The sequence below is a fragment of the Chiloscyllium plagiosum genome, chromosome 23 (assembly GCF_004010195.1).
Source record: "Chiloscyllium plagiosum isolate BGI_BamShark_2017 chromosome 23, ASM401019v2, whole genome shotgun sequence".
NCBI classification, from domain to species: Eukaryota; Metazoa; Chordata; class Chondrichthyes; order Orectolobiformes; family Hemiscylliidae; genus Chiloscyllium; species Chiloscyllium plagiosum.
In genome coordinates, this window is record NC_057732.1 from 4979288 (window position 1) to 4997691 (window position 18404).

At 45.6% G+C, this 18404-nt stretch overlaps 1 protein-coding gene across 3 annotated transcripts in view; it reads left to right on the plus strand.

Annotated features, from left to right (window-relative positions):
* The window catches only part of itpr2 (inositol 1,4,5-trisphosphate receptor, type 2), a 241261-nt gene that overhangs the window by 41794 nt on the left and 181063 nt on the right, over positions 1–18404 (plus strand). The gene's annotated exons all lie outside the window — the stretch shown is intronic.

The window sequence follows — 18404 nt, forward strand, 5'->3', positions numbered from 1 at the left end:
AATTGAACCCGGGTCTCTGGCGCTGTGAGGCAGCAGTGCTAACCACTGTTCCACCGTGCCGCCCCCAAGTTGACGAGTCTACTCCTGTTGCAATGTCTGATGTGGGTTTCTTGGCAGATGCAGGTGGTTCTGGGAAGGCCAGGTTTATAGGCTGTCCTTTGCCCTAGGAGCAGTAAGCATCATGACCAAAGTGTGAGGAGAACTCCATTGTAGAGCTTGACCAGGCAGAGGTGACCAGTTCCATAGCAGTAGAGGTGTAAAGACATGCAACGTCAAAGTCCTGAAACTCCCTCCCTCACAGCACCTCTTGCACTTTACTGAATGATGAAGGGCTTATCCCTGAAATGTTCACTCTTCTGCTGCTCGGATGCTGCCTGACCGGCTGTGCTTTTCCAGCGCCAGACTCTTTGACCCCAATGAATGCGGTAGCTCACCACCACCTTCTCCCAGGGTAAATAAAGCTGGCCCAGTCAATGATATCCACATGCTGTGAGCAAATAGGAAATAAAATGAAGCAATCCTCTTACCTCTAAATCAGAGGGCCATAGGCTCAAGTCCTATTACAGAGGCGTGAGTGTGTATTCCAGGTTCTACATATATATTTTAAAAGCAAGTATAACAGGCTGTGTTCCAGCTATGATTTGATTGGTCCACCGCTAAGCCTTAATCATACCACACTCTCTCTCCTTTTCGTTGTATTTGGAATTGGAGAACACACGTTGTGTGTCAAAGCTTGTGGATGACACTAAGGTGAGTGGCCGGGCAAAGTGTGCAGAGGACTGTGAAACTTTGCAGAGGGATATAGATAGTTTAAATGAATGGGCAAAGGTCTGGCAGATGGAGCACAATGTTGGTAAATGTGAAGTCGTCCATTTTGGTAGGAATAATAGTAACAAGGATGATTATTTGAACAATAAAAAAATTGCAGAACACTGCTGTGCAGAGGGACCTGGGTGTCCTTGTGCATGAATCAGAGAGGTTGGTCTGCAGGTGCAACAGGTAATTAAGGCAAATGGAATTGTGCCCTTCATTACTAAAGGGATTGAGTTTAAAAGCAGGGAGGCTATGTTGCAGCTGTACAGGGTGCTGGTGAGGCCACACATAGAACATTACAGCGCAGTACAGGCCCTTCCATCCTCGATGGTGCGCCACCCTGTGAAACCAATCTGAAGCCCATCCAACCTACACTAATCCATTCTCATCCGTATACCTATCCAGTGACCATTTAAATGCCCTTAAAGTTGGCAATTCTACTACTGTTGCAGGCAGTGTGTTCCATGCCCCTGCTATCTGAGTAAAGAAACCACCTCTGACATCTGTCCTATATCAACCATCCCTCAATTTAAAGCTATGTCCCCTTGTGTTAGCCATCCCCATACTTGGAAAAAGGCTCTCCCTGTCCACCCTATCTAACCCTCTGATTATCTTATATGTCTCAATTAAGTCACCTCTTAATCTTATTCTCTCCAACGAAACAGCCTCAAGTCCCCCAGCCTTTCCTCGTAAGACCTTCCCTCCATACCAGGCAACATCCTAGTAAACCTCCTCTGAACCCTTTCCAAAGTTTCCACACCCTTCCTATAATGCAGTGACCAGAACCGAACGCATTATTCCAAGTGAGGCCGCACCAGAGTTTTGAAAAGCTGCAGCATGACCTCCTGGTTCCGAAACTCAATTCCTCTATTAATAAAAGCTAACCTACTGTGTGCCTCCTTAACAACCCAATCAACCTGGGTGGCAACTTTCAGGGATCTAAGTACATGGACACTGAGATCTCTCTGCTCATCTACACTACCAAGAATCTTTCCATTAGCCCAGTACCTCTGCATTCCTGTTATTCCTTCCAAAGTGAATCACCTCACACTTTTCTGCATTAAACTCCATTTGCCACCTCTCAGCCCAGCTCTGCATCTTATCTATGTCCCTTTGGCACTATCCACAACTCTACCGACCTTCGTGTCATCCACAAATCTACTGACTCATCCGTTTAAAAATGATAAACAGCGGTGGCCCCAAAACAGATCCTTGCGGTACCACACTAGTAACTGAACTCCAGAATGAACACTTCCCATCAACCACCTCCCTCTGTCTTCCGTCAGCTAGCCAATTACTGATCCAAGCCACAAAATCACCCTCAATCCCATGCCTCCGTATTTTGTGCAATAACCTTCAAAGTAGTCCCTTCAAAGTCTTTCAGTCCTGGTGTTCTACAACCTCAGAAGGTTGGGGAGAGAGCTGGCTTGATTGCAAGCTTTCCAAGTCTGAGTCCCACTGCTCTCTTCCCTCTGTGGTAAGATTGCTGTTTTAAAACCAATCCCAAAACTGTTGCTGAGCAGGTTTTAACCCGAAGATACCTCGTGCTAGCTGGTCTCACCACAAGTATCAAGTCCAGCTGCTCCAGAAGTTGCATGCTTTTGTGTAACCACTGAGTGAACACCCCACAGTTTCAAATTTAATGTTGTGTTGTAGAAAGTTAGCTAGTTCATTCTCTGCGACACTGCAATCCAAAAAGTGAAATTTTCCCAATAAACCATACGTACGACACCCAGCGAGTGTGGAGGGAATGGTTTCTTTGGGATGCTGAAAGGGGAGATGTGGCTTCCTGCTGCCCTATTTTTTTTTTTATGGGGGGTGGAGTGGGGAACAGATGGAGGTAATGATTAAAGGCTGGAAGCTGGAGTTGGGAAGTTTGTGGGGAACCTTTCACTGTGGTTCTGGAGGGGATGGAAAGTGTTTGAGATGGATCAGATATTATTGAATGGTCCTGTTAATGAAATTGGGGCAGAACCTTGAGTTGAGGAAGAAAGAGGGTAGAATGGAAGGGCTGTATGATCAGAATATGTGAGACAGTGACACTGGGAGAATGTAAGGCTGTCATTACTGGGCGTAGAGTGTGAGTAAGTATACTCAGAATAGATGTCAAGGAAGGAGATGACCAAATGGTATTATCACAAGACTATTCATCCAGAGACTGGGTAAAGTTCTATGAACCCGGGTTCAAATCTCGCTACAGTAGTGGGGTGAATCTGCCTTCATTACAAATCTGGTATTCAGAGTCTGCTGATGACCATGAAACCATTGTTGATTATTGTAAAAACCCATCTGGTTCTCTAATGTCCTTTGGGAAAGGAAATCTGCCATCCTTACCTAGTCTGGCCTACATGTGACCCACAGCAATGTGGTTGGCACTTGCTAACTTGGGCAAACAGCAAGAAATACTAGATGCACTTGCCAAGTAAAACTCTGAAGTGACGAGACACACACAGCAGACACTGTGCAAACACAGCAGCCAGGTACGAATGACATTAGCATAATGTAAAAGGCAACAGTTATCCTAGACAGGTATACCCTCAACAATTTATCTATTCAACAAAGGAGAGCCCAGACAAGAAAGGCACTGGGTCCAGCTACACGCAGAAACCAACAGGAACATGCCATCTACTCAAACTATTAGGAGAGTCTCCCTGATTGGCCAGAACTATAGAAAGTTCCAGAAAACCATTTAAAAAAGGTATAAAAACAGGGTTCGACTGCAGACCACTCTCTTGAATCTTCTGGGGGCCTTAAGGGGCCAAATAGGATTAGAGAGTATGCTTAGTATTAAAGGTTATGGTAACTCATTTCCCAATAAAAGTGGGACTATTTTACGTTGGTACTGACTTTCTTAGAATCCCAATGGTATGGAAACAGGCCCTTCGACCCAACAAGTTCACACAGACCCTTCAAAGAGTATCCCATCCAAACCCATTCCCCAACATTTACCCCTGACTAATGCACCTAACCGAGATGTCCCTGAACACTAAGGGTAATTTAGCATGGCCAATTCACCTAACCTGCACATCTTTTGGATTGTGGGAGGAAACTGTAGACATGGGGAAAATGTGCAAACTCCTCACTGATAGTTGCCTGAGGCTGGAATCAAACCCGGGTCCCTAGCGCTGTGAGGCAGCAGTACTAACCACTGAGCCACCATGCTGCCTTCAACATGTGTTTGCAGGGATTTGACTGCTTTGAAATTGAGTGACACCTTGACTAATTCATTTGTAATGGTCTGATTGGAGTTGTCCAACATGTTTTAAGGAGGAACTAGACAACACTTAAATGCTCTTGTGAAATTAGGGAGGAACATGAAATGTTGGGCCTAGCCAGTGATACCCATATCCCACGCATTAATAATAATAATAAAAGTTCAGGAGCACATGTCCTATTTTCTGAAATAGAGACAGCTGAGTCAAGAGTAGGAGACTGAGATGAGAGTTGAGAAAATGGTGGGAATTTCAGCCCAGTTCAGGGCTAGAGCAGGAGGCAGTGCTGTTATAGTTAACAATGTACTGGAAGAAGTGATGAAGGAGGGGGCTAGGTAGGAAGGCAATAAGGAGTGTGCCACATCTCCCTCCAAAATGGAGGGATAGCTCTGTCCATGTGATCACATTGGCACAATTTGGAGGAAGTGGTTCAATGGTGTTCAGCCAGAGGGGGGTGGGGCTGCTCCTGAATGGAGCCAGGACCCGTGGAAGGTGGAGGGTCAGTGGCAGGGTCCCCTAATGGGAGCATGGTTATGGAGGTGTTGGAGAATTGGCCATCCATGATGGAAAGGAGATGGTTAGGATGAAAAAATTGAAAACTGTTCAAACGTCAGAGGGCACTGCAAAGTCTGTAGGTTGGAAGAGGATGAACACTGGGAGAAAAAGGTACCATCAAGATTGAAAGAATTTAGTTCAGTGGGTGTGGGAATAGGTGAAACCACTGGGTCGACCAGGATGGTCCTGTTTTGTAGACTCGGGCGGAAGCAAAGGCATGCTGTGCTGAGCTGGAGATGGGTGAGGTTGGAGACCATTGCGGGAGGAGGGAATGCATTCCGAGGCAGCCTGGAAAGTTCAGCAGGTGTGTCGTGGGTCAGGAGCAGGCGTGAAAGGCCAGAGAGTTGCATTAAGGTTGCGTCATCAAGCAACAGCGGTCCCTTTAATATCAGGTTTTATTTTCATGTTAGGGTTGGACCAGAGAAAAGAGAGTGCAGTTATCAGAAGATTGAATTGTAGGCAGTTACAGAATAGATGGTTAATTGTCAAAGAAAAAATAGATAGGAGGTCTTGTGAATGGTGGTTCAATGGTTAACAGTACTGCCTCACTGCGCCAGGGACCTGGCTTTGATTGCACCCTCTGGTTGCTGTGTGGAGTTAGCACATTCTCCCCCTGTCTCCGTCAGTTTCCTCTGGGTGCTCCGATTTCTTCCCAAATCTAAACATGTACAGGTTAGGTGGATTGCCCATAGTGTTAGGTGAAGGGCTAAATGTAGGGGAATGGGTCTGGGTGGGCAGCGCTTCGGCGGGTCAGTGTGGACTTGTTGGGCCAAAGGGCCTGTTTCCACACTAAGTAATCTAATAAATTGCCCCATAGTGTCCAGGGATTTGCAGGTTAGGTGGATTAGACATGGAAAATGCAGGATTACAGGGATAGGGTAGGCATGTGGGTGTGGTAGGATGCTATTCAGAGGGTTGATGTGGACTCAACGGGCTGAATGGCATCCTTCCACAATGTAGGGATTGTATGGATCGATAGAAAATAGATGCAGGAGTAGACCAGATGGCCCTCCGAGCTTGTGCCAGTGCACAATACGAACATGGCTAATCACGCAATCTCAGTATGCCATTCCCGCCCTCTCCCCACATCCCTCGATCCTTTAACTGCAAGGGTCACGTCCAGTTCCCTCTTGAATATTTCTAATGAACTGGCCCCAACAGCTTTCTAAGTTAGACAATTCCACAGGTTCACAGCTTTGAGTGAAGAAATACTTCCTCATCTCAGTCTTGAGTGGCTTACCCCTTATTCTTAGACTGTGACCCCTAGTTCTAGACTTCCCCAACATCGGGAGCGTTCTTCCCATATCTTGCCTGTCCAGACCCATCAGGATTTGGTATGTTTCTATGAGACCCCCACCTTATTCTTCTAAATTCCAGTGAATACAAGCCCAGTCGATCCAGTCTCACTTCATGTGTCAGTCCTGCCATCTGGGGAATCAGACTGGTGAACCTTTGCTGGTCTTCCTCAATAGCAAGAATGTCTTTCCTCAGACGAGGAGACCCATACCGCACACAATACTCACCAAGGCCCTGTATAACTGCGGCAAGATATCCTTACTCCGATACTCAAATCCTCTCACTATGCAGGCCAGCATGCCATTAGCTTTCCTCACTGTCTGCTACACCTGTATGTCAACCTTCAGTGACTGTTCCACCCTGACACCCAGGTCTTGTTGCACCTCATCTTTTCCTAAACTGCCACCAATCAGATAATAATCTGTCTTGCTGTTTTTGCGACCAAAGTGGATAACCTCACATATGTCCATTTGCCACGTATTTGCCCACTCAGCCAGTCTGTCCAAGTCACCCCGCAGCCTCTTAGCATCCTCCTCACAGCGCACACTGCCTTAATTGCAAATTTGGATGATTCTATGAAATGGGTGGTGTGTCCCAAATGTTTGATAAATGGAAGCAGCTGTGACACTGTGTGAAGGGAGAGGGGTACGACTGAGGAAGTCAATAAACTCTCTCCAAAAGCGAAAAGAAACGTGCTTTGATTTCAGTCTTTCCAATTGGCTTGGAATCTGTTAATAATAAACACCTGGCAAAGGGTGATGCTGGATGAATAGTGTTAAAGTGAAGTGAAAATTCACAGGAACATGGCTACTCATGAATAGATGAAACTGTGCTGCACATTTGAAAGGGCGACCAAAGTTTAGTTTTGTTAAAACCTCTGGTGCACCGAATGATAAAGTGAAACTGAGGAACAAGTCAGCTTGGAGCTAGAGTGAGTTGATGCTGCAGAGGAGAGAGTTGAGATTATTCATGTGGCAGTGGATAAGTAAATTTAAGGATATGACAAGGATGGTATTTTATGAAATGGTGAATGTCCACGTGTTGCGGGTAATTTGTGGGTGGGTCTGAAACACACGTGGTGGAATTTTAATATTCCCGAAGCAGACACTTGAGCCGGAGTCAGGTGCTGGTCACAGAGATGTTAACGGTGAGTGTTGTTAGAAAACTGAACAACACGAGAAGCAAAACACAAAACCCTGAAGGTGACCATGGTCAAAGAGACAAAACTAAAATGTTGGAGGCAGGGGTATCCTCAACGTAGGCATTCCTGAAGAAAATTAACTGTGAATTACATACTGCCACAAAAACCAATTACTACAGATGCTGGTAAGCGAAGGACAGTATTACAGAATATTCACTGTGCCATGATCTCACTTCCTCTAAGGGTTGCAGTCCAATGTCCATCTCTCTCACTTCTGCTGTGGCAATGCCAGTGCCTCTGACATGTACTCTCTGTGTTTCTCCCCCTCACCATTTCCCACACTTCTGCCCTCATTCCTGACTTTTCCTGGCTGGGTTAGGGCTCCCCTTTGTCCTCACTTTCCATCCCACAGCCTCCATGCTCAGTGGACCATTTTCCACCAACTCCAACACAATGCCACCAGCAGGGTCACCTTCCTCTGCCCCTTTTGGCACTTGACTTCAGAGTTGTGAACACAGCCCAGTCCGTCGTGCCAGTTGAACTTCCACCTATTGAATCCACCTATATTTCCCACTGCCTTGGAAAAGCAACCTACACAATCAAAGACTCCTCCCAGCCTGGTTATGCTGTCTTCCACTCTCTTTCACCAGGAAGAAGATGTAGAAATTTATATACACATACAAATAGATTCAAGAACAGCTTCTACCCTGCTTTTATTAGATTTCTGAATGGACCTCTTAAATTTTAAATTTAAATGTTGATCTTGCTCTCTGTGCACCTTCTGTGAAGACGTAACATTGTATTCCTCACTCTGGTCTAATACCTTAATGCACTTTATATGGTATAATACGCCTGTACTTCACATAAAACAAAACTTGTTACTGTACATATCATAGAATCCCTACAATGTGGATACAGGCCATTTGGCCCAACAAGTCCACACCGACCCGCTGAAGAGTAACCCACCCAGACCCATTCCCTGACCCTATTATTCTATATTTACCCCTGACTAATGATCTAACCTACACATCCCTGAACACTATGGGCAATTAACCTGCACATCGTTGGACTGTGGGAGGAAACCAGAGCCACCGGAGGAAACCCACGCAGACACGAGGAGAATGTGCAAACTCCGCACAGATGGCCGCCTGAGGCAGGAATCGAACCTGGGACCCTGGCGCTGTGAGGCAGCAGTGCTGACCACTGAGCCACCGGGCCGCCCATGTGACAATACTAAATCAAATCACTTGACGTGTTTCTCTGCACCACTCTGGACTGGTCTTTTGTTATTGGTAAAACCTCCTCCCCTGTCTGTGTGAGCCCAAGAGATGGAAGACCGTGCTTTGTAATGTTCCATCCTGCTCATATCCAACATCCCAGCTCCCTCCTCAGTGAAGCAGGGGACTGCCTTGTATTTCTTTCAGCGTTGACTTGGGCAATTACCTTTATTGAATCATCTGTGGCCAAGTACAACCGTGAGCCTTCATTCTCCACCTTGCTTCCATTCTCACCTTTCTGTTCCCCAGCTGCCTGTAGTGTTTCAATGAAGCTCAACATGACCAATTTTCAGCTTCTTCTCAACGTAATGTTTCCCAACCATATCCAGCAGCACTGCTTTTACCGATAGCAGTTGCCTGTAACAATTTTGCTGTTGCCATTTGCTCCTCCTCATTAGCTCTTCCGTCTGCTTTGCACGATAACCCTTTGACCTACTCCCTCTCTTCTGCCTTCCACCTTGCCACAGACCTCTCTCTCCCGCTCCCCCCACCCCATCCCCCGGTGATTATTCTTGCCCTGGTTCTCTGCTTCCATTCTTGCTTAAATCTGTCCCATCTTGGCCCATTTTGAGTTCTGGTCAATATTAAACACTGGCATTTGGGCCTACACTTTTCACATCAAAGCTTTACTTCTGTTTAAACTTCAGCAAAACTCATCTGTGTGGAGTTTGCACGTTCTCCCCGTGTCTGCGTGGGTTTCCTCCGGGTGCTCCGGTTTCCTCCCACAGTCCAAAGATGTGCAGGGTCAGGTGAATTGGCCATGCTAAATTGCCCGTAGTGTTAGGTAAGGGGTAAATGTAGGGGTATGGGTGGGTTGCGCTTCGGCGGGTCAGTATGGACTTGTTGGGCCGAAGGGCCTGTTTCCACACTGTAATCTAATCTAATCTAATCTAATCTAACCCCAGCCAGTTCCTACAAGATGAATCTCGTCAATAATCTGAGCACTCTTTCTCCCCACAGTTATGGTCTAGCTTTGAGTACTTTTTTTTTTGCCATTTTCTGTTTGTATTTCAACCTTCCAGCATCTGCAGGATTATGCCTTTGTTTCAGTAGAGCAAATGGTCTGATTTGTTAGCCTATGGTTCATCGTTTGTATTGCTGTATGTGCCTTCTACCCTTAAAGCAATGACTACACTTCACGTGCAGCACACTACTGTTTATCAAGTAAGATGGCCAAAGTATGGCTGTGCAAAGCATGATATAAAACCAAATCCGTTTTTTTAAAAACATGAGGTTTTTAAAACATTCCCCTCCATCCAGCAGATTTGTGGAGCCCTGACATTTACTAAATACTAAGGTTTGTGAATTTCAGCTTTGTATTGTTCCAATCTGGAATGTCAAACTCCCAACCTTTTAGCACTCACTGTAGTGATTTTTAACCAGTGACGTGCTGGATTACCAATCGTTTACTTGATTTTGAGGCCATGTTGTGGATTGAAAATCTCTTTACAGTTGATTGAGATTCCACATTGGTGCACGAGGAATTTGTTACAGTTTATTGAGATTCTACACGTTGGTGTACTGGGGAACAGGGTTTAAACTCTGGAATCAGCTATTAAACAGTGCTTTGTCCTTGATATACTGATTACACAACTAGACTTATTGGCACGCAGCCTGGAGTTTGATTCTGCTAAAGACATGGCAGCAAGGCTGTGCCCTTGTATGTGTCGTTTGGCAAAACAGGTCAATTTATTTCCTTCAGCATGCTTTGCATCTTAATCAGGAGGTATGGAAACAATTGAGGGTTGTACCTCATGGGGCCTGACTGCTGCTGTGGCTGGGGAGAGGCCTGTTTATTGGTAAGGCTGTGACAGAAGTAAAATTTCATGACTGTCATTGGCTAGGTGCTTGTTGGACCCCTGACCGTGACAGTTTAGAGGCAGCTCATTGGCTCACAGTAAGCAGCTGATTGGTTGGTTTGGGTAAGGCTCTCTGGTTGATTTAGGATGGAGAAAGGGAAAAAACCCCACAAAGTAACTTCTTTAGGCACAAGGCCACCTGCTTTTGTTTTAGAGCCATTTACTTCTGCAACCTGTTTGTTTTTAACAAAATTAAAATCACTGATACGGAGGGAGGGACAGAAATCCTGAGCCCTTGTGACCCCTGATCTGGGTCCGGTGCTGATGAGACCTCCATCACTCATAGGTTCCCTACAGTGCAGAAAAGGCCATTCGGCCCATTATGTCTACAATTACCCTCCAAGGAGCATCCCACCCAAACCCAGCCCCCCACTGTATTGCCATAACCCTGCGTTTCCCACCTAGCCTGCACATCCCTGGGCACTAGGGGCAACTTAGCATGGCCAATCGACCTAACCTGCACATCTTTGGACTGTGGGAGGAAACCGGAGCACCTGGAAAAAGCCCACACACACGCTGGGAGAACGTGCAAACTCCACACAGACAGTTGCCCGAGGCTGGAATTGAACTAGAGTCCCTGACGCCACGTGGCAGCGGTGCTAATCAGTGATCTACCGTGCCCATTTTGCAACTGTTTATTGTCGAATGCAATGCTGGCATTTTTACCTCCTCAGGATTGGATAGTCCTTTCTAGTTGATTGCTATTGTAGCATTGTAAATATATGGACCCAACTACCAATGTGACGCAGTGCTGTAAGCTCTGATTCTAAATTTTCACAATTTGCAATGTGTTGGCCTGTTTGAATCTCTGGAGTGGGGTTTGGACCTTCTGGTCTCAGATGTGCGAGGGTTACCAACTGAGCCACAGCACCAGCTGAAAGGCTGTTCATTCCTCCAACCTCCTCACTGCCGTTCTTCGTGTGGGATGGGAGGTAATGGGTCACAATGACACCGAGGTCGCATTTGAAAGTTACTGCAGGAAATGATTAGGATCTCTGAGTTTATTTAACCTTTTACAGCAGACGATATAAAGTTAAGCACAGATTTCATGCTCACTTGCCAATTCACTAATACCGTAAACTAAGATTACAAAACAGCAACCGATAAATGAGCTTAGCTTGTACCCTGAATGAAAAGGTTGACATTTTCTGCTCATTTGGAGAAATCTGCAGGTCCGCTGTGATTCACGCAGACTGAAAGATTTCCTTCCGGCAAAGTGATCCTAGTTATTTTACATGTAACTGCATGTTCCAGTTTGTCAGGAGCATATTTTGCTTTGGAAGCTAATCTTTGTGCTGAGTGTAGGAATCATTAACATACGAACATATTTGAGCCTGCTCCACTAGTTAATATGACCTTGGCTGATCTGATCTCAGCCTCAACTCCACTCACCTGCCTGCTCCCTGTAACCTTTCAATCTTTTACTGACTAAGCATCAGTCGATCTCCTCTTTAAGTTTACTCCATGTCCCAGCAGCCACTGCACTTGGGTCATGAATTGCAGTTTCACTGCTGTCAACTCATTAACATCCCCACATGTATCCACAGAAACTACCAGTGGTCCATTTCCCAAAGAAGGGACAAGCAGCAGTCAAGGGAGGTAATCTGCTTCAAAGACAACAACCCTCCCCCCACCATAGAGTGCAGGAGAATCAACCACTGGCAATGTCCTGGTCAGACATCTTGTTCACTAGCTTTGACCCAGTGTCCATGCCAGTTTTACGACCCTTAGTTGTGACGCACTCTGAAGAGAGATTTTTAGGGTATGTGAAATTCTCTAGGAAATGTTTATCACTTTGTGTAAAGGAGGGCTTATTGACTTTAACTCCAAGAAACAATCTGTGCATTTCCCTTACGTTCCTTCTCTTCTATGATTGGTAGCCACGTCTAGGCCCTAAAGCTTAGAAATCGACTCTGCTCCTTCAAACTCCTTCATGGGAACCATGTATCAGACTCTAACTTTTTCGGTAATAATCAACTTGTCATCAGGTGCATGTACCTGGCTCTGTGTTGCTTTCAGAGAATCTCACAATCCAGTGACCCTCTTCCAGACAGTCCAAACTCCACCCCTATTATGGTATTTATACACAGTGAGGTGCAGCCCCTACAGCATCATCACCAGGTCCCCTTTATAATCTCCTCAATGTGAAGACATTTGTGCTGTCACACTCCCCTAAGGAACTTTGGAGATACTTTCTGTTGTCAAAGGTGCCATATAAATGCAATTGTTGGAAGATTGAGGACAAGACAGCTGGACAGCTCTTTCACGAAGCCTCAGGGTGACAGGACACCTCATCATCTGCTTTTATGGTGACAGATTTTGTGCTATTGACCTCGATGGGAAGTGGTCACTTCTGTAGCTATTGTGGTGTATATACAGGATGGAATGGTGTCCCAGGTGGGAGGATTGGGAGAGAGTTTCTGGTGCAAATGAGAACACAGAAGGCTGGAGAAACTCAACAGGTCTGGCAGCATCTTCAGAGAGAAACAGCGTTAATGCTTTGATTCCATCTACTGTTCTTCTTAAGAAGCTCTGCTGAGTTTCTCCAGCACTCTCTGTATTTATTTCAGACCTGGCCTTGACCAAGGTCTTTGTATTCTCGCTAGCCACTGGAGACGTCCCAGAGGAGCGGTGTGTAACTAATGTTCTTCCTCTGTTCAGGAAGGGAAATAGGGATAATCCAGGAAACTGTAGACTAGTGAGTCTCACATTGCTGGTTGGGAAGTTATTGAAAAGGATTCTTAGGGATAGGATTTTCACACACTTGGAAAAACCGGGCCTAATGAGGGGTAGTCAGTATGGCTTTGTGCAGGGCAGGTCATGTCTTACTAACTTGATTGAATTTTTTTGAGGAGGTGATGTTGGTGATCAATGAGGGTAGAGCAGGTCTACATGGATTTTAGTAAGGCCTTCGACAATATCCCTCAGGGTAGGCTCAGACAGAAGAAAATGAATGGGATTCACAGTGACTTGGCCGCGTGGATTCAGAATTGGCTTGTCCATAGGAAATAGAGGGTAGTGGTGGCAGGGTGCTTTTCAGGCTGGACCTCTTCTCGTTTGCAATTTACATAAATGACTTGGATGAAAACGTAGATGTTAGTATGTTTGCAGGCAATACCAAGATTGGTGGAGTTGTGGATAGTGTAAAAGGTTGTCAAAGGATGCAGCAGGATGTTGCTCAGGTGTAGGTATGGGCGGAGAGATGGCAGACGGTGTTTAATCTGGGCAAGGTGCTGCACTTTGGGACATCAAATATTAAGGAAAAGTATAGAGTCGATGGCAGGATCCTGAACAGCATTGATGTAGTCATGATTTGGAGATGCCGGTGTTGGACTGGGGTGTACAAAGTTTAAAAATCACACAACACCAGGTTATAGTCCAACAGGTTTAATTGGAAGCACTAGCTTTCGGAGCGTTACTCCTTCATCACCTGATGAAAGAGCGGCGCTCCGAAAGCTAGTGTGCTTCCAATTGAACCTGTTGGACTATAACCTGGTGTTGTGTGATTTTTTTTTAAGCAATGATGTACAGAGGGATTTTGGAGTCCAAGTCCATAGCTCCCTGAAACCAGCCATGCAGGTAGATAGGGTGGTAAACAAGACGAATGGCATGCTTGCCTATATTGGTCAAGGCATTCAGTACAAGAGTCAGGAAGTGATGTTGCAGCTTTATAAAAGTTTGATTAGACTACATTTAGAGTATTGCGTTCAATACGTTTACAGGAAGGATGGTGGAGGCTTTGGAATGGGTGTAGAAGAGGTTTACCAGGATGTTGACTGGATTAGAGGATGTGAAGAGAGGCTGGATAGATTTGGGTTGTTTTCTCTGAAACAGTGGAAGCTGAGAGGTGACCTAATAGAAGTTTATAAAATTATAAGAGGCATAGATAGGGTTGACAGTACTTGTTTTTTCACAGTTGTAATGTCTGATCCTAGATGGCATGGATTTAAGGTGAAAGGGGGAAAGTTCAAAGGAGATGTGAGGGGCAAGTGTTCTTACGCAGAGAGTGGTCTGGAACACACTGCCAGGGTTGGTGGTGAAGGCAGATACGATAAGGGCCTTTAAGAGGCTTTTAGGTAATTATATGAATATGTAAGGGATGGAGGGATATGGACCATGGGTAGGCAGAAGCGATTAGTTTAATTTGACGTCATGTTTGGCACAACATAGGCCTCTTCCTATTCTGTGTTGTGCTGTTTTGTGTTCTATCTCGAAAATACAGGGTTAAAAGCAGGATTCCTGGCAGTGTGGAGGAACAGAGGGATCTTGGGGTCCATGTCCATAGAGCCCTCCAAGTTGCCACCCAAGTTGATGCAGTTGTTCAGGTGTATGGTGTGTTGGCTTTCATTAGCAGGGGGATTGAGTTTAAAAGCTGCAGGGTTATGCTGCAGCTCAATGAAGCCCTGGTTAGACCACACTTAGAATATTGTGTTCAGTTCTGGTCACCTTTATGTTGGAAGGATGTAGAAGCTTTAGAGAGGGTGCAGAGGAGATTCACCAGGATGCTGCCCAGACTGGAGGGCATGTCTTAGGTTGAGGGAGCTAGTGCTTTTGTCATTGGAACCAAGAATGATGAGAGGTGACTTGATAGAGGTCTACAAGATGTTGAGGGGCTTAAATAGAGTGAATAGCCAGAGACTTTTTCCTATAGCTGCAATGTCTGTCACAAAGTGGCACAATTTTAAGGTGACTGGAGGAAAGTTTAGGGGAGATGTCAGAGGTAGGTTCTTTACACAGAGTGTGGTGGGTGTGTGGAATGCACTGCCAGTGGCGATAGTAGAGTCAGATACATTAGGGACATTTAAGTGACCCTTGGACAGGCACATGGAAGATAGTACAATGATTTCCGTGCTGTATATCTCTATGACTCTAAGGGTACGTAGGTTAGTTTGATCTTAGAGTCGGATAAAAGGTCGGCACAACATCGAGGGCTGAAGGGCCTGTACTGTGCTGTACTGTTCTATGTAGCTTTCAGTTGAGTCTCCGGTGCTATTGGGCAGAACATGCAATGCGGTCATAATGAGAATGCAAACGTTCTTGGTATCACAGTGTATAAGATAAAATGAAACTAATGTCTGAAGTTACGTTCTGCTGAGACTCTAGAAGAGAGGATGAAATATCCTGTGTTAGCGAGCAGTGCAAGGTTTAACAGTATATATAGTAGAGTTTCTTGGAAGCCTCAAATCATCTATTGTTGGTTGTGTATCTCTCCTACCATGCTTTCATAACTGCTTGAGTTTGGGTTTCATGCCCGAAACGTCGATTCTCCTGTTCCCTAGATGCTGCCTGACCTGCTGCGCTTTTCCAGCAACACATTTCCATCTGTGTATCTCTCCTACCATGCTTTCATAACTGCTTGAGTTTGGGTTTCAGTCGGACTGGTCCTGGAGAAGGCAAAGTCAAAAACTGCTTTCAGACTTGCACTTCAAGGTAACACTAGCCATTATACTTTCATACTAACTGTTGTTTGACATGGAAAACAAATATCAGGCTCTGACTTAGATTAGTTATTAACTTATGTAATTATATCTTCAACTATACATTTCCATGTGCTCTGTTTCTTTCAGAGAGTCACACAATACAGTGTGTCTTCTAACCAGACTGTCCAAACTCCACCCACACTGTGGTATTTATACACAAGGATGTGCAGCCCCATTATATCACTACCAGGTTGCTCCAAGGTACTAATCCTCATGACTGCCAACAGTCACCGACCGGTAAGGTGGAGAGGTGGATGCTGCACACTGAGTGGAGACAGTCCAGTCTAAGGGAGCAGAGCTGCTTAGAAACTTCACACAAATACGTGGCGTCTTATTGACTCAAGGTTGTAACAGCAATGGCTGAATCAAACCAGTAGGCCCTGTTTAATTGTTAAGGAAGGGTCACGTTTTCACATTTTCAGCTCTGATCTCCAGCATCTGCAGTCCTCACTTTTTCCCTCATCTATACTTGACCTCCTTTGTTAAAAGCTGAAAATGTGTTGCTGGAAAAGCGCAGCAGGTCAGGCAGCATCCAAGGAGCAGGAGAATTGACGTTTCGGGCATAAGCCCTTCTTCAGGAATGAGGAAAGTTTGTCCAGCAGGCTAAGATAAAAGGTAGGGAGGAGGGACTTGGGGGAGGGGCGTCGGAAATGCGATAGGTGGAAGGAGGTCAAGGTGAGGGTGATGGGCCAGAGGTGGTGGGGGGCGGAGAGGTTAGGAAGGCGGTGCTGAGTTTGACGGATTTGACTGAGACAAGGTGGGGGGGAGGGGAAATGAGGAAACTGGAGAAATCCGAGTTCATCCCTTGTGGTTGGAGGGTTCCTAGGTGGAAGATGAAGTGCTCTTTTCAGCTCTGATCTCCAGCATCTGCAGTCCTCACTTTCTCCTCCTTTGTTAAAAGCAAATTTTTAAAAATTAAGATCAAACAGCTGTGAAAATAATATTTTTCATTCTGTTGGTTTGGATCACCCAGTGAAAGGCTGTGGTTGACATGGCATTAGGAATTCTTGGGTGCGAATGAAAGAAGGGCAATGAGTGACCCAGGAGTGTTTTCGGGAAGGATTATTAGCTTCTGCAATCAGGTCGGCATTGTGACCTTAACCGCTGACAGTGATCACGAATGTTATTTTGAAAGTTTAAATTTGTGAGCAGATAAAAGGATTATCAGGTATGGCTGATGTTGTGGGTTTAAGCCCACACTAGAGAGCTGACCCAAGATGACCCCTCCTGTGCCATGCCATCAGAAGTGCTTTTATTAGTCTGGCATAGGCCCTGCCTGCCCGCCCTGTCAGGTAGGTGTTAAAAAGCTTGCCCCACCTCGGATTCCACTCAGAGGAGTAGCAGATTACAACACGCAATGACAAAAAAAAACCCAGCGTGTCTGGCTGTTGTCAGCAAATGTGGGCCTTGCATTCTTGTGGGATAAAACTGCTGAGATCCACACTGAGGATTCTCTTATGCTCCACAACCACCTGATGTAGGAGCAGCGCTCCGAAAGCTAGTGCTTCCAAATAAACCTGTTGGACTATAACCTGGCGTTGTGTGATTTTTTTTATTTAAACTTTGTCCACCCGAGTCCAACACCAGACTTCTCCACGCTGTGAGGATTCTTAGTAAGACGCATACCTGGGACAGAGTCCAACTGGTTAAAAAGATGGTTGTGTTTTTATTTTGTTGTAACGTGTGATGAGTCAGTCTCTGCAGAAAGGTGCCACTGTGGAGGTTAATACTGAGCCTCGGGGACTTTTCAGGTTGATCCAGCAGCCTTCTCAATCCTGTTGTTAATCTCCAATCCCCTATCTGAACCGTGCTCTCTCATTTATTGAGTGGAGGGCTAATTTTTGGCTTGACCGGGGAGTTCCTGCCCTGGATGCTGTGGGTTTTTTGATGGTGGTGAGCGTTGTCCGTTCTGTTATATCCTGGTGGATTCCGTTATATCCTGGTGGATTCCGTTGTGTCCTGGTGGATTCCGTTGTGTCCTGCGTGTCCTACTCCAGTACTCTTGAGCTTTTCTCAAGGGTTCCCAGTCTGTGCAATATTCAGATCCTTGGTCCATAATGAGAGGTGAGCAATCAGAAAGGAACAGCTCCGTCCATCGGTTGCTCGATCTGACAAGCACAGAGTCATTGAATCCCTACATTGTTGAAAGAGGCCATTTGGCCCATCGGTCCATAGTGACCCTCTGAAGAACAACAATGCTAACCACTGAGCCACCCCAATTCTAATCCTAATACTGAATAGTAAAATCAGCAAGTGTCCCTCTGCTGTTGTATGGAGCCAAGGAACGCTCCTAGCATTTAATCCAGTCCCAAAAGGTTGCAATACATAAGTGCTGCCCCTCCCTCAGCCCTGCAAATGTTTCATTTTCACATATATATCCACTTTCCTGTTGTGAAGTTCTTTTTAAATTAATTTATGGGATGTGGGCATTGCTGGCTAGGCCAGTATTAATTGCCCAATACTAATTGCCTAGAGGACAATTAAAAGTCAACCACATTGCTGTGGTTTGGAGTCGCATGTAGGGCCAGACCAGGTACGAATGGCAGATTTCCCTTCACAAAAACCATTAGTGAGGCATTTTTTAAAATAAAACAAGAATTAGCCCTTGTCTCGGGTTGGGGGGGGGGAGGTGGTGAGATTCTGGGTGGGATGTTCTTCAGAGGGTCAGTGTTGACTCGATGGGCTGAATGGCCTGCTTCCCCAATGCACAGGTTCTATGATTTGTCGAGAACTGGTAACCAAGAGAAAACGATCATTTGAAAAGCTGCCCT